The sequence below is a fragment of the Thunnus thynnus genome, chromosome 9 (genome assembly GCF_963924715.1).
Source record: "Thunnus thynnus chromosome 9, fThuThy2.1, whole genome shotgun sequence".
Taxonomy (NCBI): Eukaryota; Metazoa; Chordata; class Actinopteri; order Scombriformes; family Scombridae; genus Thunnus; species Thunnus thynnus.
Genome location: NC_089525.1, coordinates 22,778,525 through 22,800,736, shown reverse-complemented (window position 1 = coordinate 22,800,736; position 22,212 = coordinate 22,778,525). Strand labels below are relative to the sequence as shown.

At 38.2% G+C, this 22,212-nt stretch overlaps 1 protein-coding gene across 2 annotated transcripts in view; it reads right to left on the bottom strand.

Annotated features, from left to right (window-relative positions):
* Window positions 1–22,212, bottom strand: part of glra4a (glycine receptor, alpha 4a) — a 56,962-nt gene that overhangs the window by 20,073 nt on the left and 14,677 nt on the right. The gene's annotated exons all lie outside the window — the stretch shown is intronic.

Here is a 22,212-nt window from a genome sequence, read left to right as displayed (position 1 = left end):
AGCTGTATTTAGAGTCACATAAACTGCATTGTCAGGGGCTACAGGATCGAGGACTTTGTGGATTTGAAACTGTGTTGACCCTGAGGGATCTTCCATTTGTAACAGTATAGGTCACAATAAGGAATTGTTTGGAAATTAAGCTACAGTGATGGCTATCAGTCTGACTACTTTATAAAGTTATATTTATAAAAAAAATAAGGTTTAACATGCATTAATATGCAAGTTTAATATCCTGGGATGGGCCACAGGGAAATGGGTAGTGCCATGGGAAACCATAAGTGGTGTAGCTCCCATTAATTTGACCAAGACATCCTCTTCCCTGGACTTTTACTAAGGCTAGATATTTCTCCACAAGATATACTAGCAACAATACTTAGAAGAAGAAGATTTAGGGGATTTACTTTACTTTTCCTTGTTTGTTCTCCACAGAGATTGCTTACTCACACAACTACATTTGAAGTGTCCTTGCTCACCACGTGACTTGTCAATGTTTCCCAGCCTTCAGATGGAAACCGGTAATTCATCAATTTTCTGAATTGACAGTGTCTGTCCTTCACTGTCTGAATTTTAATGAATGCAGTCATCTGTATAAATCAAGGAATAACTAATCACAAAGTGTTGTGTTGGCAATAATTATACTATAAGACACTCAATATATTGCAAACCTCGGCCAGAACCAAACAATTCTACACCTTGCAATTCTGCAGGTTGAGTCAACACCACCTCAAACTTTCTGGTGGCTCAGTGCCTATTTGTTTAGCTTTTCGGAGTACAAAACATACAATACATATATCATTAGTGCCTTCCAAATGCAAATGACAGTTAACAAATATGAATATGATTGTTTTATAGCCTATTGTTATAGTTTAGAACAATTCTAGTCATTTTAAAAGAAGAACCACTTGGGTAATCTTAGAGAAGGATGATGGTCTTGCAAAGAATACAATTTTGATTGTCAGTGTGAAATGAGATGCAGTCTTCCCTTGTTAAAGTCAGATGCTTTATTCCCAACCACCCACTCAGTTTTGCAGTGCTAGAACAACATGATAGGAGGCATAATTCACATGGCCAGAAGAGCTTCTCCTCAAGTAAATGTAAACAAGGTTATTAACATGTCACCAACAGTTAAGGTGTGTGCCAACTGCATACAGTGTCAATGAAAAGATGCAAATGGATGTCATCAAATGCAGATTTGTTACAGGTTGCTTGTACTGAGGGAAATATGTGTCTACACATCTAAAAGATGTTTGAACTTGGGGCGCCCCAGTAGCCCACTGGTTAAGATGTGTACTACACAACCACAGACCTTTTATTGCATGTTATACCCCACTCTCTAGCCCTGTCTCCTGTCAACACATTTAAGCAATTGCACTCGGTTATATTACACCTAACTAATACAGACAAGAGGAGAAAGGAGCAGGTCTGAAGAAATTACAGAAAGAACTGGTTGCTTGTACTGAGGGAAATATATATCCACACATGGTAATTACTTCAAAGTCTAACATAGGCACACTTCACACACACACATATGTGCATACATAAGTGTGTATGTTGCTAGCTGACGTCAGTGCTGTTCTACTTTTCGTTCACTCTGAACTTACTTATACAACTTCACAACTTGTCACCATTATTCTGCAGCCAGCAGTTGGTTTCAGTTCATTCTGTTGCTAGTAGCTACGACTACTGGCACAGTCCCATAGCAGTCGCAGTTACATTGACTGTTTTGTCAGATTTATTTCCCAATGTTTGTACTCTATTTTTCATAGTTATTTTATTTGCTCTGATTTGAACTTTAAATGTTTTTTTTGTGATCTGTTTTGAGTTAATGAGGCTTGCCATAATACTAGCTGTCTAAGGCTTATGTGTTATGTTCTAGGCATCACTATTGAGCTAACTGTTACTGACAGTGACTTTTTATATTCACTCTTTAGCTGCGACTAAAATTTCACACAATCATTAATATCAATAAGCTACTAATGATTTTCACTCACACACTGTGCGAGCACAATAACACCCTACGTTATTGTGGAATTGTTGTGAAACAACGACTAGTGCATCAAATCCCAGAATCCTTCCTCAACTCATTCTTCAAAGGATATCTACATGAAAGGTACTGTTATAAGAGTAGCGTAACTGCTTTTAGGATTAGGGCAGTGCGTAATGTGTGTGCATAGCAAGTCTGTGGTTGAGCTAGTGTGAGAAAGCGAGCGGCAGAAAAGTGACGGTGAATGCAAGCAGAGCGGAGCAAAAGGTTAGCAGTAAGTTGTCGATCTGGCAGTAAATACACAGTACAGGCTACAGTCTCAAGACCAAGAAAAGTCTTGTCTGTTGTTTCCCCAACTGCTGGAAAAGTGAAGGAGTTTAGCCCCGAATTTAGCAACAATGGGTTAGCCTAACCTGACCAGGCTCACTTAATGTGGACTGACCTTTAAGGTGGACCAGCTATTCTCATTTTAGTCAATCTCAGCAGGTTCTTAAACAGAGAAATGTTGAACTGCTGAGTCTCTCCCAAGTTTTGTTCAGCACACCCCCGATTCAATTTTTTTCATTCAGTTAGGTTCAAAGATTTGTAGTCACTGACTATGTAGCTGACAAGTTAAGAGATTGCACTGCAGTATGTACAGCAGTGAATGACAGGTATCACTGTTCATACTGCTGCAACATTTAGCGCTGATTGACAGGTTTCAGTTCAGTATACGGTCAGTCTGTTGCTGGTTCTAGTTCTTGCGTTCAGTTCAGTATTAATAGCACAGTAAGCAACTGTTTGCAACAGCGTTATCACATCATGCATGTGTCTGTGGCTTCCATACTCTTTTAATAAGTTTTTAACAAGGTATTAACGTACTGTGAATCACGGCTGAGCTGACAACAGTGCTTTCAGTAACCAGTGTGGGGCGCTCCACTGACAATAGTGATTCAGTATACTCAGTTCAGTTTGAAAATTCATTTGTATGAGCACCTCTACTCTTGTGGACTATATGTTTACTAATGACTGTGTTGTACTTCCAATGGGGACTTAATGTTTCACCTTTCACTGATGATACATCATTGAATATTTTGTGTTTTATCCAATAGTTTTCACTGTTTCACAACTGCTTCCAGTAAAAACATCAAAGGCAAGCTCTTATATTAAACCTTGACTGGAAGCATGTTTAGCTTGCGGCACAACGTGCACACATAGTGATTAGCAGGAAAACCTTAGCACGTTAACAAACAGTTATCATGGTAAAATACCAAATTTCATTGCAAGCCATCTTGTATTTTTCATCTCTGGAGGCATCCCACTTGTGTGGCTAGAAATAAAACCATCACCCAGCACCATTGTTGATTTTCCCAGTGGAGCTGTGCACATATCTCAGTCTTTCTTACATTACAGAGCTGAACGCTCACTGGTCCCCTGACTCCACTCCACTGCTTGTGGCTGAGGTCCACTCTGAAGTGTTGATGATGTTATATTGGTACCTTTTTTCATCCTTCAGTCTCTAGCTCTCACACACACTCAGGTACAAAACACACACAGGTAAGACAGAGATGGATTGATAGTCAGACTTGTACATTGTACTTGTGAGCCATTGATAACAAATTGTCTCTCTTGGGTTGTGCCTGTTTTACAGGCCGATACAAAACAATAAAATATCGTGTTTGGTCTCAAGTGTGATTTTCTCTGACAGGTAGTCATAAGGTTTCAGAGACAAATGATTGTGACTGTAAACGCTTTAGTCTTAAAGGAATATTGATAGAAGAATGAGTCCCTAACACAATTCTTTTTGACATGAATTGCAGAGGACTGATGAAAAGGGTCCATTACACAATATTCCTGGTAAGAAAATCTTAGAGGGGTTCACTAAAGTCAAAGCAATATTTGTCTTACGAAGATATAGCAAGCCTAATCCATAACATAAGATTCACTTCTTAAACCGATACTGAACATCCATGTGTCAGTGCTTTGAATCAAAACTATTAAGACATATACTTCCAGAGCAAATTCTAGTAATATGCAGACTGTGAAGCTGTGAGCCATTTCTGCTTGTTGATACTAATAAACACTGAAGAAACAGCAGTATGAGATTCCCCAGCTGCAAAAAGTCCTGTTATTTTTATGACATTTTCTTGATACTGATCAAATAAAACAGTCCCCTTTTATTAACATTTACAGAATACAATCAGATATGATCTTAAACTGTATTAAAGAACATTTTCATTTAGGCCTAATCTATACATCTGTATGTTTCTTTTTGCTGATCTGGATTAATTAATGATGCTAGTGAATTAATCTCAATTAAAAGTATTTTCATCTTAAATGAAATTAATAATTCTTTATTTGGGAGCACTCTAATATTTATTTGAAATAGCTTTTTGAGAATGACTTAGCAATTTTTACTAATTGTAATTGTAATCACAGACACCAAATAATCAAATTCAGCTCATGCATTTATAATTGGACCGTTCCTATTGTGTATGGTGTCATGAGTGCTTGAATACTGGATATCTCAAATCACAGAGACAATGAAGAAACAGCACACGAATAAAAGATCAGGTCAGCTTACGAGCATGTAAAAATATTTTGACCTTTTTGAGTTTTTGGCATGAACACATCTGTCTGAAAATTTACACACTTGTGTCTGGAGTGATGACTCTCGCCAGAGGTTTTAGATGCAGTTCACTAAGTAAAAAAAAAAAAAAAACTGTACTCCTTCCGAAAACTAATGTTTTTATTGACAAACAATATCTTGTATGTCTTTAATAATTGTTTTTGGATGTTAAGTCATTTGAGGTTAATGTACTGTACAGCTCTCTCTCGTAAAATGATATTTGCAGTTTGTATTGACTATAAAACCACAAGTACAACTGCAAGTGGCTCCTCAGAACCCTTCAAAACTAAATTATGTGGTTCTTTGTCTGAATGATTCAATTATTAAGATGCTCTTTCCTGACATTTAATGAGCCTGACCTTTTGCTTCCCCCCTTCATCCCTTTCATTTGAGCATCCGTGCCAGACTGCTGTCATGAATACGTAACGACTCTTTCTTTCCTTTCTATTATAGAGCAACTTTTGGCTGTCATTCTCTTGTTAACAAGGGGTTTTTATTTGGCTTTGAAAACAAAGCTGAATCAAAGCTGAAACATAATTATATACACACACTTTTGGGTATGAGAAAAACAGAGAAGGTTATAAAAATGTAGAATTCAAACACACCTTCACAGCTTCTAAGAAATGATTTGGTATCTTTGAAATGTCAGTATGCCAGCCAGGGCAACAGTTCATGTATTTTGCTTTTATGTTATTTCCCTCCTTATTCTTGAATGTCTCTGAGGAGAAGGCTAAATAGACATTGAAAACATGTTTTTAATCTTTGAATCCTTTAAAGATATAGACCCGAACATTAATTGCAGACTTAAATTTTCAGTACTTCTATTCAGGATGGGCTTTGTATGGCAATTGTTGTAGTCTACAGCTATGAGAGGGAACAATACTACTGTATTACAAACCTGTCAGGACTGTGCTGTCAGCAGATCAACCATGGGAAGCCACTGCACATGCAACTCATCTCAGGACCTAGTAAGCATTTCATTACCGTTCTGCTCAACCTGGCCTTAAACAGGAATTCACAGAAGACAATTTTAATCAAAGCGAGGTGACCATGTGTACACATGACCACTGGTTCAAGAAAACAGTATTAGTCATTAATTTTCTGCAAACATTGATGCATGGGCCAGCGTTTGCTATGGTTTACTTGTTTTCCAATTTCTCTGACAGATAAATGCTCCTTGAAAACTGGCTACCTTTGTCCATGATCATGGTGCCCAATAATAGTATTTTAAAATATGTGTTCATCATGTCATAACCAAAATCATTATGTATAAAGTCTTAATTAGAACTCTGACTCTCTACATGCTGCATGTGTGCAGCTGATGTTCAAGATGCATTTCCAGTTATAATATAAACTTACAAAGAGAGCAAATTGATCCTGTAAACCAAAAGTGTTTGACAATTCACAAGCCTCCATAGAAGTATGAAAAGAACAACATGAAACTGGTCTTCACTGGTGCAATATCATTGGTTTGAGGTTTATATAATAATAATATCACTGAGGTTTTCATAACATTCATTATATTGCGTTCATTTGGCATACGGTTGTGTCCAAAGCAACTTACTGGGAGTGCATTCCAACTTGATAAAAACAAGACCCAGATTTTACAGTACAGTCCAATAATTTCTACAGTTAGAATGTTTTTTTGTTTTTTTTTAAAGAAATGGAGCATAAGACGGACCAATTTCCACTGTAGTGTATGTGACCACACACAGAAAAAGGGAAGAAGCTGGAGTTGTCATTCTGTATCCAGTGCATAAGGCTCAAATGTATGAGGACGTAAATGGACTGTGAGAAGGGGGGTAGGGAGGCAAGGTCAGCAAGGCCAACCGTTTTTTACATCTGAAAAATTCCCATCTTCCCCTTTTCTTGCAACATAAAGCCTCAGTAAATACTACAAATATGGAAAGTTATGTGTTAAATGCCTGCCTTTAGATATATGCTGATATACTGTACATACTCAGTCCACAAAACTGGATAATTTGTTTACACTTAAAAACATTAAGAAGCTTTTTCGTCTGTAAGTTATCATCTTTTTCTGCAGAGCCACAACCTCACTGAACATCAGATTTGGAAGTAAATCAAAATTACATCTAATTAGATGGGAAGGGATTCTACCCATAGAATGCAAACATATTCTGTTAATTGCTTTTTCATTAAGAAGCTGGTGATCAGAAAAGCACATCATTTAGCAGTATGGCTGATCCCTGGTTTCCTACAAGGAAGCACTGGGGGATATCAGGGCCATTAGACATCCATGCATGAGCATGCTAACTTTTTTAGTGCCATTAGCATAATGGGAAACAGAACAAAATTGCTCTCTCTGCCTGTTGAAACACATTGCTCTAATTTCCTACTTGTCAAATTGCCCTTAACAACCACTTGAGCCTTAGATATTGCTCTCATAGAAGGGCTCTCACTTTGAGGTTGAATGCAGGGCTTTTAGACAATCCACACAATTTTCTGCGACACCTACCACACTGCATGGATTGACTCATGCCAGTGACAGGCCTTTTATCAAAATAAATCCAACCACAGCCTGCTTTATGATAATACAGTGACATATCTTTTTTTTTTGTCTTTACTGACTTTTGTAGCCCTTGTCCTCACACTACTGTATATGATGGTCTATGGCTACTGCTGTCCCCTTTTGATCAATAGGCTCATTGGGGAATGGGATTTGGAGCACACTACAATTTACCCTTGCACATTTATCTTCAATGACATGATCACTGCCACTCCTGTACAGTGACACTTCAAGGTATGGAAACACAGATACAGACAGAGCTTCATACAGAAGAAACCTTCTCACTGAGCCTGACTAACATCATCTGGTAAACCATGTCTGGATGTCCAGTGAAACATGGAGAACTCAAACTTGAAATCATTTCCATCCTTTGTGAAGATATTAAAACGTACTCTAATAATCAAAAGAGGTCAAAATACATCCCATCTAAATGTAGAATTTGGTGACAAAATCCAAACACTTGGTTCAGACTTTATGTATAACAATAAGCCAGAGATTAGTAGGACAAAGGTGAAATTAAAAATTGTCTGCACATTAAGCATTCAGCATAGAGGTCCTCTTTGCAAGGCAGACTACTAGAAATTCTTCCTCTGAGTTTATGGTGTCATGGGAGAAACCTACAGGGCATACATGCATACTCTAAGTCGGTAAAATATAAGATAGATGGATTTGAAATTACTTATGAATTTTTCAGACAGTGCATTTTTGCACATGGGCTCCATCTGTGGAGCATTTTGCAGGAGTAGGTTGATGAGCAAAAGACTGTTGATGTTAATATATTGTTAAGAGATTCAAAGACAATGGGCTACATTCTGTTTTGCAGCTTTTTTTAAAAAACAGTTATGTTGACTGACTTGCCATTTCTTTTCTTTTTTTTTCACTATTTGAATTGCTGGAAAAATTGGAGATGTGGGCAATGATTCAGAGGTCTGGAACCTGGACAGAAAAAGTGTACTTAAAAATATAACGGTGTATATGACAAACCTATTAACTACTTTTGCAAGCCTGAGCAGAACAAAGATAATTCAGAAGTACACTTACAACAGTGGCAGAGGAATCATTCCCATTGGATATCGTCATGTTTACTAGGCTTGCTTTCAATCCCACCCCTTTATTTGCACTATTTTTATTCTCCTCAGTATTAACTTTGATCTTTTGTTTTGTAGTAAAACATAATTAGTTCAGCCATGAGCCAATGCAAATGGTCTTCTTGTTAAAGTATATTTAGCTGTCTCAATGCGCACACCCTGGGGTTTAGTGATTTAGATCAACCCATGCTAAACCAGAGTAAATCGCAACTCTGTGCCATCGCTCATGTGTACTAATTTGTAATGCAATCTTTAATCTTGTGGGAGTGAGGCTTGACATCTCTGGAGTACCCAGCAGAAATGATGTTTCCAGGCTTGTGCCACGGTAATGACAAGGGCACAATGAGCTGCAGCTTGATGACAGATTGATGCTCATGATGGCTTGACTACACTGAACTCCGACTACCACCTCAGGCCTTTCCAAAGCAGCCTTAACTGATCTTCACTCCTCAATACATTTTCAGGCTGGTGATTTAAAATTCGTATTTATGTGAAATATAATATCCTTCTCTTTGTGATTTAATTCTTTCATCCACTGAGCTCCTAAATACTGCTTGAAGAAAACTGAAGAAAACCGTACTACTCTTTCTCCAAGTGCTACATCTACTGTCAAAATGTCAAGGGAGTATGAATTGTTCAGCCCACACACATTATCATCTTCAGTTCATCTCAGGAAATAATCTTGAATTTAAAATTTGGGAATGCAGCAGCTAAATATAATATAATATAATAACAATTTCTAATAGGAGCATGTATAAATGTCAAGCATATTCAAGATCTAAGGTCCATGAGAGCTCTACTAAACCATATATGTTTACTTTAGATTATATTGTATAGAACTGAATTACATTGAATGGAAAATGTGTATTAAATTGTATATGTTGTATACAATTTAATATGTGTTGTACAAGTTTTAGCATTTACCTTCTGTTGGCTTTGCCCAAACACTAACTCAAACAAACAAAAGGGTTTCCAACAGTGGCAGTTTAAATGGCAATCTTTGTAATAAACCTGTGGAATTGACCTTTTGCCCCCATGGGACGATGAATCTATCATAGAGCCTCCTCAGACCTACCCATCCTCCAGATGTCTCTCCATGCCTCTCTGTATTCAGGCCACCTTTTCCACGTCTAAGATCTGATATCAGCACGGATTGCTTCCTGTCAGTCTCTGTGAAACAGAGCTAGCAGGATTTCTGATAGGGAGAAGGGACTATACTGACTGCAAAAGATTGCTTTGATGTGTCTGCTTAGGGGCTTGAGATGGACTGCGGCTTTATCCTCTCACCACATAAGCTTTAGGTTTGCTTTGACATGTTTCTGGGCACTGTAAAGCACGAAAAAATAATTGTCCGTTTTGTTGTCTTGGATCAAAGACAAAATATAGCACATCTAGATTCATGCAAATATAACTAAGCCTACAATATACTGTGTACATCTCACTTCATTTCAAATCTGCACAGCTAACACAGCTGATGTATGCTTCATGTCCAATTTATGCTGTCATTATGAACATTGCTGTAAACTGAACAGTGTGTTCAGATGTAGGGGGTATAAACACCACGATCAAAGCAGGATGTTTGTCTCTCTCATCTGCTCCATGTACTGTAGTCAAGGTAATGAAATGCAGTGATTAGACATGTAAGATTGGATTTTTCAATGCTACCAAACTGGGATGGTAATTGCATGACATAATGAAGCACTATGGAGCATGCATCCAGATGTGTGTGTGTGTGTGTGTGCGCTTGTGCATTTTCAGCATATAAAAAAAGAGGATTTCATCAGCTGTGTGTTTCTCTACATTTTGTGCTCCTCATTTCCCACCCCTCACAGCCATACTTCTGTAGTTTTTAAAGCCACTGGGAAATCTCTCCAGCTGTGCTCTTACAGAAGTAGACTACAGTCCATGTACAGTGAACATGTAATTAGAAGCTGTGACTGCTTGACTGTGATGATTAATGTCTTCTATTTGCTACGTGTACCTATATGAATATGGATAGAGGTGTCAGCTCCCATCAGTCTCAGTATAAATCACCTCCTCTGATAGCATATGGTTGTTTTCCTACTACCCAACCAGCTCATTTCCACCTATCATAATCTTTTTCTTCTGTTAGCCATTAGCTAACTTGCTTTAAGCTGCTTATGCAATTGTGTTTTCCCCTCTATGTATGGCATTAGCCCTCAGTTAGTCTTCCACAGCTCTGACTTTCCTCTGGCTACTCCTTCATGGTTATTAACTGCTAATGGTCACTGCTTATGGAGGAAGGAAGGTTAGGTAGCTTTCTCATTTTGCCCCGGGGACCGTGCACAATACAGAATTATAACGGAGACATGAGAAAGCCAAGGGCCAGTGGGTGAGTCAGTGTGTGCTTGGCCGCAGTTATGGTCCACCTGTGCCTTAAACCAAAGAATAGAACTACTGGGGTTTTGCTGTCAATCTGTATGGTGAAGCGAGGTTTCACCCCAGGAGAGGTAAAGCAGATAGTCACACAGTAAATGGTTCACACACACAACCACACACACACACACACACACACAAAGACAGTGCACTCTACATGACCCATATTTTGGACATGACAGTGAGGAGGAAGGAAGTTGTAGGCATAGCCGCTGGCCTGTTTCGCTTGATCAAGCTGCTGGCTGGAACCAACAGCGTCATGACAAAGCTACCATGGAGCTGGGTCTACCAGGGATTTTCTGAATCATACTCATAAAAGCATCAGTCTAACAATGCTTTGTGAACAGCTAGAGTCTCATTTGCTAAGGTAGAGTATCTAAAGTCTGGTAGAAGTTTTACATCTTGATGAGAACATTAGCTGCATCGTTTGAGGCAATGCAAACATTTAGTGTTTTGTGTTTTTATTTTGGTACATTTCTGGACATAAATACAGTGGAAACTGTCACGGTGACAGTGATCAACTGCTTATATGGATCAAAAAGCTCAGGACAGAATCATTCCTATACAAATGCTGTTTAAATAATTTGCTTATAGTAATCAAGTAGTCTGCTTACTTTGGGTCTTTTCATACATGAGAACATATGGAAAAACATTTAAAATTACGGTAATTCTATTTTTTTTTTTACCTTACCCCCATGATTCACGTATGATATGCAATTAGTGGATGTGGCACCATTATCAGTTGTTTATTTGTAACTGCCATGAAACCATCAGAAAATAATGTTTTATTCTTCTCATTCATCGGCTTTCTCGCCACCACTGCTCGCTCTCCTGATCCACTCTCTAGCTCACTCGATCACTGCTTTTCTCTCTCTCTCTCAGCTCACTTGTGCGCGCTCTCTCTTTCTCTCGTCTTTTTTAAAAATGAGTCGGGAAGCCGTCAGCAGCAAAACTGCTGTGAGATGCAGCAGCAAAACAAGTGTTTGAAGTCGCTGTACTGTATTTTGAAACAGTCAATGAAATTCTGTAAATAGCAAAGCTGTCCTTTTCATTACTTTATATTCATGTAATAAACATACAAATGTCAATTAGATGGTAATCTGCTTGAGAAATAAAGAAAAAGAAAAAAAAATCAGTTATAATAATCATCTACTTATAGTGATTAATTTGACCCGGACAGACGTGATCCCTATAACTGGTTTCCACTGTAGATGTACCAAATTTTGCAATGAAATATGACTGAATCCCAAAATGAAGTCTGTTATTTTCTGCTGCTTGTGTCATTTTTGCATTTATCCACTTAAAAGAGGTACTGCACAGCTTTTTTGAGCTGTAAACTAAATTATATGACTGTACTGTGATGAAACACATCAATGCTGGTGTTAATATTGACATTGACACCAAATTTTTAAAAAAAATCAGCATTTCATGGGTTGAAAATGGCTAAACCTGTCATCTGCTGTTTAAAATCAGCCCTGAAAAGGTGGGGCCAATGCTGACGTAGAGTTGACCATTTTTCTACTTCATGAAATCCATATAAATGGTAGAATGTTAATGCCCACCACCCCCAGCCCTGCGCTCATTTTCAAATATATGCTGATCGAGGGAGACAGTTTTAGCTTCAGCAGCTAAGAGCGGCACTGGCCTGCTGGAGGAAATCTCTCCGTCAGTAACTGTCCGCAGGAAGAAGAGCTGCTGGCAGCCACAAAAACAACAGAAATCCTCCTTGCATCTTGCCCTGCAGCTCTTCAACTCTGGCTGTTTGTTCCTGCAGTTATCACCTAGTAAAACGTTAAATTGCGGAGTAAAAAAACTGTCTGTCCTGTCTGTCAGCTGAGCCTGTTCACTGCAGAGCAGCTCCACCGAAGCTGAACCAGCGGACTGTCCGCTGAACCTGTCTGATGCAGAGCAGAGCTGTAGACCTGCAGAGCTGTGAAGCAGCGGAGCAGAGCTAACTTTGTTTTCTGCTACACTTTTTGGCTGAATATAGCAACCTGGTACTGCTGAAAGTGACACTGTAAGGGCTGTAAGAGTGAACCAAAATCGAGTAACTTAAAGAGGACATATTATGCTAATTTCAGCTCTAAATTATTATTTTTGGACTCCACTAGAGTAGCTCGGCATGATTCAAAGTTCAAAAAACTCCTTATTTATCTTATACTGGCCCTTTATGTAGCCGCTCAATATACACAGTTTCTCTTACACTCTGTTTTAGCTCCTGTCTCTTTAAGGCCCCCCACCTGATGAGCCCACTCTGTTCTGATTGGCCAGCTTTACATATCAGAGTTGTGTAAAATTACTGTCAATGCAAACCAAACATTTCTTGCTTTACTGCTTCAAATTAAAAGATTTCAAATGGATAACTAACAGGAGACTTTTATTGTGTAGAATTTACAGGAAGTAAAAACATGTTCTTCACTGAATTAGCGGAGCTCTGTTAGCAGTGCTAAAAACTGGTCAACAACATTTGAAACTGGCGGTAATGCACCTTTATGCTGGTTGCCACCCGCTATTAAACAAAAGAAGAAGAAGAAGAAGAACATTTGAAGCTATTTGTTCAGCGGATCAGTTAGAAATAATGCAGGGAGGAATAGTACAAGCAGAAACAGCCACAGTGAGATGTTTTATGAAAAGCTGCAGACAACCATCACACCTCTAACAGGTAAACTACTTATTTTACTTTGCTGTGCTGTGTAATGGCATCGTGGCTTGGCATAACTACTCCTGGATCAGAGCACCGAACTTGCGCGCTTTGCACGTAGCAGATGTAGCAGCAGAAATCCGTCATGAACTGACGTCAGCTCGGGCTGAAAGTAGAGAAAACCGTTGGTTCAGAGCAGTCTGATGCTGCTGCTTTTTGCTCACAGGGATTACTGCTACAATATGTTTACCTCGTTATTTGACACGTCCGCCACTTTTAACATGAACATCCAACATTGTGACATTATATATATGTCTGAAAATAAGGAAAAGCATAATACGTCCCCTTTAACACCCCCTGCAAATCATGTCTTTGCTGACCTCCAGTTAACTTCTCCCCTTGCTGCATTCTAGTTACTTCACTGTTTGGCGTGGTTACAGGTGCAACCAAGTGGGTCGCTCCTTACATTCTTTGTAATGGCCAGCAGGGGGCAACTCCACCGGTTGCAAAAAGAAGTCTGATTGCATGGAAGTCTATGAGAAAATGACCCTACTTCTCACTTGATGTATTACCTCAGTAAACACTTTCCTAATGAGTTTATGGTCTCAATAGCTAGTTTCAAGTCTTCTTCAATACAGCATGGTGTTCATTTTGTAAATTATGGTCCCATTTACAGTAAAATAGATGATAAAGCAGCATATGCTTTAGGGCGTGGCTACCTTGTGATTGACAAGTTGCTACCACGGCAACAACGTTGATTACATAACATAACCATGGCGTAACCCCAGATTGACAGAGTATAGCTGATATTTCACAGAGTGTTTTCAGTTCATTAAAGTTAATTGTAACATGTTGGTCACCTAAAAAGTCTTGTTCAGCATTTGGTTGTACTAGAGACCCTCTAAGTAATCGGCTGTTCAGTTTTCCGGTGAGTATATTGTGTTTTAATGGTTTTAGGACTGTTTTTCGTTAGCGAAAATTACATTAGCATTAGCATTATCACAGTTTACCATAGACTATAAATGTATAGTGCTAACTGAGCTAGCAGCTAGCACTAGGGTCAGCTCCGACCTCTAGTCCAAATATGGTCACTTCTGGCTCCAAAAACTTAAGATGGTGATGGTCACATCGCTAAACTTGAGACTTCAAAACGGCAGTCCACAAACCAATGGGTGACCTCACGGTGACTACGTCCATATTTTTTTTACAGTCTATGGGTGCAACAGAGAACATTTCTGACCACACCCATCACTGATGCTGGATGTGGTCTGAGTTGAAACAGGCTTGAAACTTTCAACCAGAGAAGGCACCAAAACACTGCTTTTCAGCTTGCCATTAAGTTCTTCTTCAATTATGATCTGAAAGATACTACAAAGCTCTGCAGAGCTGAGGGGAACTAGTTGGGTGATAATTCTCTGTGGGCTCATAACTTAGTGACACCTTTCTATACATGTAGTCATGTGACCCATTGTTCATATAAAAATATTAAATGTAGCTGCTTTAATGCCAATACTTAATATGGTAAATTATATTTAGAAGGACAGTGCATGACAGATTGTTGAGGGTTGTCATGTTTTCATCTTTGCCTGTGAAAACACAACACAACACAACACAAAACACAAAGGAGGCTTTAACTACAGTCTGAGTGAACAACAGTATTGATACTGCCATCCTCAAATCATTGATTATGTCTGAGTAGACAGGTCTGTGATGGAACAAAGCTGCTGGTTAAGTAGAAATGTCCCTTTTTTAACATAGCTTTGAGAAACCCACGGGCAAGACAGACACTGGCTCCATGAGATTTCCTCAGAGGCTTGGGTCCAAGAGAAAACTCAGGCACTGCTCCATTTGCTTTGTGCACTTTTTCCAGGGTGATGTCTTATTCACAAGAGCCCCTTTGGTGCTGGACATGCATTGCATGTCTTGCAGTTTTTCCAGAGAACAAAGGCATATGGCTATGGTAATTCTTTAGCCTGTTAAGGAAAAACAAGTTCAGACAGACTATGAACTAATCCTGTTTGACATACAGTGTTGTGCTTTCTCCATGTTTTTCTATCACGTAGATTTAATTACTACACTGTATAAGAGTGAGGCTGAAACTGAAACTGGAATTGTTTTTGTTTGTGTAATATACCTTACACTGTGGACACATATTACAAAGGTTAAAAACATCTCTAAAGTGTTTGTCTTAGAAATAGCTGGTGGGATAAATGACATTACGTAGCGCCAACAACAGTGTCCATCTGATGCATTTATCGAGCGTACCACCCATTTATTGAAAAGCAAACATTTCTCATCAAAAGAGAACCATAGGATTTGACATAACTATTTCAGACAACGTGGGCGTCTTGTGGGGACATGCAGACAAATACAGTCTCTATGGTCAGACACCAAGGTGCGAGAAAAAATACATTCAGGACTCACACTAGGTCTGTTCAACACGATAAAGAGATGTCTCCAGCTCTGGTATGGATGTTTAGAAAGCTCTGAGCCTACAGTGTGGCCTGAGATAACCATGAACGAGGTATGGCCATGCATGACTAATCGAGCGTGCGTCACCAGCTACAAATCACAATAAAATAACATCTTTAGAGCATCAGGTCAAACATCATATTTCTGTCCTCCAAAGAGCCATAAAAATGTCAGAACACATTCTTCTTGAACATGATGTCTACAGTTTTTACTCAATGTCAATGTGACTTCCACAGTTAAATTTGAAGACTAAGGCGGGGAAATATTCGCTCACTTACCTTGAAATGACAATGCAATTGTTTGACTGAATAAAAGTTTTAACTGAAGTCACTTTTGACCACTCTTTTTTTGATAAACAGCAATTAAGTTGTGTTTCTTATCATATATCTTGTATTTGGCAGTAACAATATGTCCAAAATCTGCTGAGCTTAACTACTCTGGTGTTGCATATTGTAGAAATGAATATGAGTTTATGACATAATATTTTATAGAGGGCATGTTATAAATCTTAACCACACTGTAATAAATAAAATAAACTGTAATAATCCCGTTTTAACCTCACCAAAGGCAGGCATAAAGGTAATTTAAAGAATGGCACCAAGAAAACACAAATGTTATCATTTCTCCCTTCAAATCAAGTGCATGCATGACAGCCTGTCTAAAAAAATTTAAACAGAAAAATAAAAACATGTAGTCTTGATTGATATATGATCTCAATACAACACGGAGAATCCATAATTATTACATTAATTACTTATTAATTATATCATATTCTAAGCCTTTTCTATAAATTCTTAGAGGTCTGCAACCTGCAATGTCTCTGGTTGGGTCTGAAATATTTATATTACTATTAGACATTCAGTGTTACTATCAGTTTAAAAAAGTTACAACTGATTAATGACAATTTTCTACAGACAATTTAGAAAAACAGTCTGGTCCCACTAACATGTTTCAACAGAATCTGGCCTTTCAGTCAAAGACAAGTGCCTATCTGGTCACTAAATGAATGAGGAAAGGGGTTGAGTTAATTAAAGGCTCTAATCTAATAGGCTGACTTTGTGATGAATGTGGCTCAGACTACTTCTAAATCCTCATCTGAAAACTTGACATTTTGTGCACAACCTGTCATATTGTTAATATTGTATTAGCGCCTCTTCATTTATTTAAGTAAAAGAGGAGCAAAACAAAGGTGTCTGCTTTTGCACCAGATATTTGCCCAGGCATTGAACCATTTATAACTGAATACAAAATAACACACACAACTACATTAAAGGGGCACCAATTTTACACATAAAGGTCAGTTTACTCATCATGGAGTCATGCTCGTCTGATGATGTCATACTGATGTCATCAGGGTTATCCTCGGTTTGACTTGAAATTTATAACTGAAAGCACGCATTACAAACTGGGCTGTGCAGTTTGAAAGATGAGGGCTTTTAACAGGCAGGGAAGGTCTAATGAAATATTGAGTTGCATTATGAGAATTGTAGGATCCAGTGTTTTTGGAGCTTGATCTGTATTATGAACTAAAATTACTGATATCTCAACCTCTGCTGCTTCAGTTTATATCTCTTGCAAGTCCCTAAACTTGAAAATGTAATAATGAATCACTGGAATAAACTTTTTAAGTGCAAGAACTCTCTAAAAACATCTAGAAGCAAAAGAACCCTCCAAAATCCTTTTTTTTTTTTTTTTTTTAAAAATGGCAATATCTTGCTAAAATATCCCACAGCGTCCTGTCTGCAACATTTGCTCTATAAAATGAATAAACTCACTATGTTTATAAAATTGGTTTGCTAGTTTTATGTCCAACAAGATCCATGTGGATTTGATTAGTCTGATATAAAATATGTGTATATATATCTCTTTCTCATTCAATCCACAAACAGTGATTTCCTTCTGACTGCACTGACAGTAAGAGAAATAATAAGTCTGTGGAGAACTAGAATATCTAAAATTTTACAACCAAATGAGGTTTATTTTAGTTTATACAGGAGTGCTACTACGGCAATTATTTTAAGAAAACATCCTTGGTGGAGTCACAGCCAAAGCTACTATATGCTCAAACTGCTGTGCTTTTCCCTTAAGAAAAACTTGATTTGGCTACTGCCAGTTTTTTTTTTTTTTCTTTTTAAAAGTTGAGCACACTTCGATATCATTACAATTTAATAGTGCACTTCACCTGTCAAGGACAACTAGTCATCTCACTAATGTGGGGAGAAAAGAGTCTGCCAGTGAACCGCAGGTCAGAGCGCAATGGATTTGTGGAAGTACATGATCTGTGGTGTCTTACCCTTGAAAAAGCTTTGCACTGTGTATAAAAGACAGTCACCTGCAAGCCAGTTATGACAAACACAACACTTATATCACAAAGTGTCATATAATGGACACCTACAGTATACCCAACCATCAATACAGAGCTATTTCTATAGAAACAGATTATTAGAGACCCTATTAGATGCTTTCCTGTTGCAGCATAAAGAGCTGAATATCAATAAGGTAAACATTTAGTCTCTGCTCTCTCTGCTTCATACACAAAGCAACCCCATGACCATCAATGCATCTCTCAGGCTTATTATATACTGGTGGTGAAACTGTGATAAGGGCTATTCCTTGTAATTTGGTTCTCTCTAGAGTGTGTGACAGTTGTGTGCCCCAACATCAGATACAGATTTATTCAGCGTGTGGAGGAATTACACAGGCTCCTGCATTGTATCCCAACATGGACCACTCTCATTTCATGCTACTGCCATTGTATTATCTGACGAACACAGCTGTAATCCCCCTCAACGACCCTCTCGACCCCCCTTTATTACACAACAAATTCTGCTTCACTGGTCATGTGAGACCTCGGCTGGAAAGGAACAAGTAAAATGGAGGCAGAGGAAATACTGTTTGTTGTTTTGGCTTTTATTTTCAGTGCAGCTACACCTCGGTTTCATTAAGAGGGACCTGGGTGTGCCATCTCTAAGAGGTTCACATGTACATGAGCCACATGGAGGCTCTTTTAATCAGTGTGATGTTACGGTATAGTTATAGGAATGTTCCTCTCTGACTAAACCATTGCAAGCAACTTTTGGCAAATAACATACAAAATGCAAATACTATCAGAAGCTCCATAAAAATGAACATACAACGGCATTGCAATAAGTAGCGCATTTGTTTCAATTTATGTAGATCTCTCCCCAAACAAGCTTGGCTTCTGAGTGAATCTTAACACTGGTTTATATTTAACTAAATCTGCCTAAAATTACAATGATTCTTATAAAAAGCTCATACATGTCATGTACTATTTGTCACAGATCTTCCTTCTCATTAGTTTACTTTTTTATTTGTCTGATCTTGATTCCTATCATATACTGTACATAACCAGTGTATTTAATGAATTCACTGTGCCTTAGTATTCAGTAAATTTGTTGTAAATCAATTTACAGCAAATTTAGATTTGTTACAAAACAGCCAAAATTACCAAAATTAAAGCTAATAGGTAAGGTTGAGTTAATGATTTGTGTTTGTAGGTGACAGTCTTCCCAAGAATGATGACAGGATCAGTTCACAAAAATGACAAATATTTACGTTCAAGTGACAGAAGCCCTTGAGCAGCTGTACTAATCATGACTGGAGTGAAGGAGGAAATCAGATGATAATTTTATAGTGACAAAGTCTGTGTAGGGGTGAGGGTTGGGTTACATAAATGGGACAACAAAACTGTTTGTTTCCCTTTCCAAGCACAAATTTCACGTTTCCCTTTCACCACATGCTTATTATTGTAACCTTGACAATGAAAGTCACCTAACCTTAAGCATGTAGTAATTTTAACCAAAACATAATATTTCCCTAAGATAAACAAAGTACTTATTTTAAACGAAGTCATAATCTATTCCTAAACCTAACCAAGTCGTTTTTGTACCTAAACCAACCACAGTGTTGTCAAATCATAAAAATATATATTTTAAACAGTGATTTGTAATGGCTTTTGGAAGGAACACACAAATGATGTAGTCCTGCTGAAAACTGCTGAAAGGGGCACAGATCAAAAAATGCTTCTAATGGATCAATGACGTATTTTGTCGTTTCATTTGGAGGACTAGTTGATTTGTAGTTCGCTCTACCTCTATTGGCTTTAGCCTGCAATATTTGGCTGATAAATTACAGATCTTTGCAACTGGTGATTAATGGCACTATAGTCATTCTAAATGATTTAGTTAATGAGATTTGGATTCAATTACTAAGCAGAGCTTCAGTTTGACTCCTTGTTTCTTTTTGTTTGACCATATATTATAAGGTCTGGTTTTCAGAGGCCAGACATGTCATTTTCCCCCGAAAGTGAATTTTAATCAGCATGAACTGTATGGTCAGACATAACGACATGATGGAGGGTTTCATAATGGGTCCCCACTTCATGTTCCTAATTGCAGAGAACATAATGACCTGTGGCAGTGAACCTCAGAGCCAAAGTGCTGCTCGAGTCAATAAGTGGCCATTTTAATCTGCCAGGGCCAGAGAAGAAGAGTGGAGAGGTCCACTTAATTGCATTACCTTACTTCTGTGTCACATATTTTGTTGCCTACAGTATGTTGACGAGACTCACACTGTGTGCAGCGCTGTTTTGGTCAGTGCACAGAGTGAAACATTTCTGAAAAAAAGAAACCCATGTATTTGTAGGCAAGCCACTTAACCCCCCACAACTGTGCCTCCATCTCAGCTATCCAGAGCATGAAATGTATTTTGCTGAAAGGTTTTTCTCCAAACTAGTAGTTTGACTGTAGTGTTGGGCCATTGTCTTATTGATTGTAGTATTGATAACATGTACTACAGTAATAGTAGGATTTACGTAGGCCTATACAGAGTGTGAGGAGCTATTTGGGTTGCTCCTGGTTCCAGAATAAAAAATCCTATTCATTTTTCCCCTGGACAATGCTATGTGACTCACAGTTGGAGCTCTGTAGAAGACCTGTAGAAGTCTCCTGGTTAAATTATCAGTACCAAAGATGAATAACTATGTTAGGAAATATCTGGTTCTTTGACTAAAAAAGCTGAAAGTACAAGCCTGTGTACATAAAAATCCCAGGGTAGAATTTAACTAAGACTCCAAAGGTGCATTCCAGCAAGAATCAGCCGATCATCAAGCTTAAAATTCAGTCACATGTGCCACTAATGGCGGATGGAAGCTAAGAACAACGGTGTTGAGGATTTTTTTTAATTTCTATAATCAATAGTGTAAATTAGATTACCTTAAATTTCTGGGTTACTTTTGAGTGAATTCAGCAACTATGGACCTGTGTTTTGCGTTGAATTCATTACTGCTCTGATTCGCACTTCTGACTGGCTTCTTCTCCATAGCAACAGTGGCCAAAGCTCATGGGTACTGTAATATTTTTAGCCCTCCACCATGCCAAAATCAAAAACAAAATGTGATCATTGAAACTGGTGGTTGATCGTTACATTATCCTTAATGTTGAGGTTACTGTTTAAAGAAAAATTTGACCTTTGAAAACAAAACTGCTGAGAGTTCTGAGAGTGAATCCAACCAATAAAGTTTTGGACCATAAAACCGATACAAGACGATGAAAGAAGATGAAAGACACCAAAAAGAGCTGAGGAGAACTATGGAGTCCACTGATAATTCTCTGTGCTTTCGTCACTATGAGCAACCCCTTTCATATTATACATAGAAATTTTATCCATTATCAATGTAAAAATATTGATCAGACCAGTTTTCATTTGATGAAACTTTGCAACAGCAAAAACCTAGGCTACATCACTTTCTCTTTCCTTTCTCTACTTCTGTTTATTTTGGATTAAGTCTAGTGGCACTCTAGTTTATATACTAGAAGAGCTTGTGGCCATGAGAAGCTAAATTTAACTAACTGCTTTATTTTACAACAGGCACAACCTCGTATCCTACGTGTGTGTGAAGTGAATGACGTGCAGGAAACAGCCAAACACATTTGATTTGAACATCTGCGAATGAACGCCTGAAAGGTTTTGGTGGTTCCCTCCATGACCAATTGACAGTGTTCCATTTTAATTCTCTTCCAGTTTAGCATTAGCCAGCTACATATCTGCAGAGATTAAAAGTTTACCCTGAGCTGATGTGCATCAGTTACACTTCATGTTGCATTTATTATTCAGTGGCTTGGAGTTTTGATTTCAGCTGGCAGCAGAGGCATGTCACAAACACATGGTTTAGTGTGCGCAAGCAAAAGGCAGAGAGAGATACCCATTTCTCTTCCAGGATGGAAAATATAATTTTGTAAGATATCAATGATCATAGCTTTTAAACCCATGGGGAGATTCTTAATAAGAGAAAAGATAATTGTGATATTGCAGGAGATATACATCCTGAGGACAAAACTGCTGTTTTTATCCTCAAGCATCAGGATCACAATGAGTATGTCTTAAGATGTGGCAAAGGAGGCTGTTATAAACAATTTCATATTACAGAAACAGTGAAAGGTCATATGTGCTTTGATTGAAATGGGCCAAAAACCA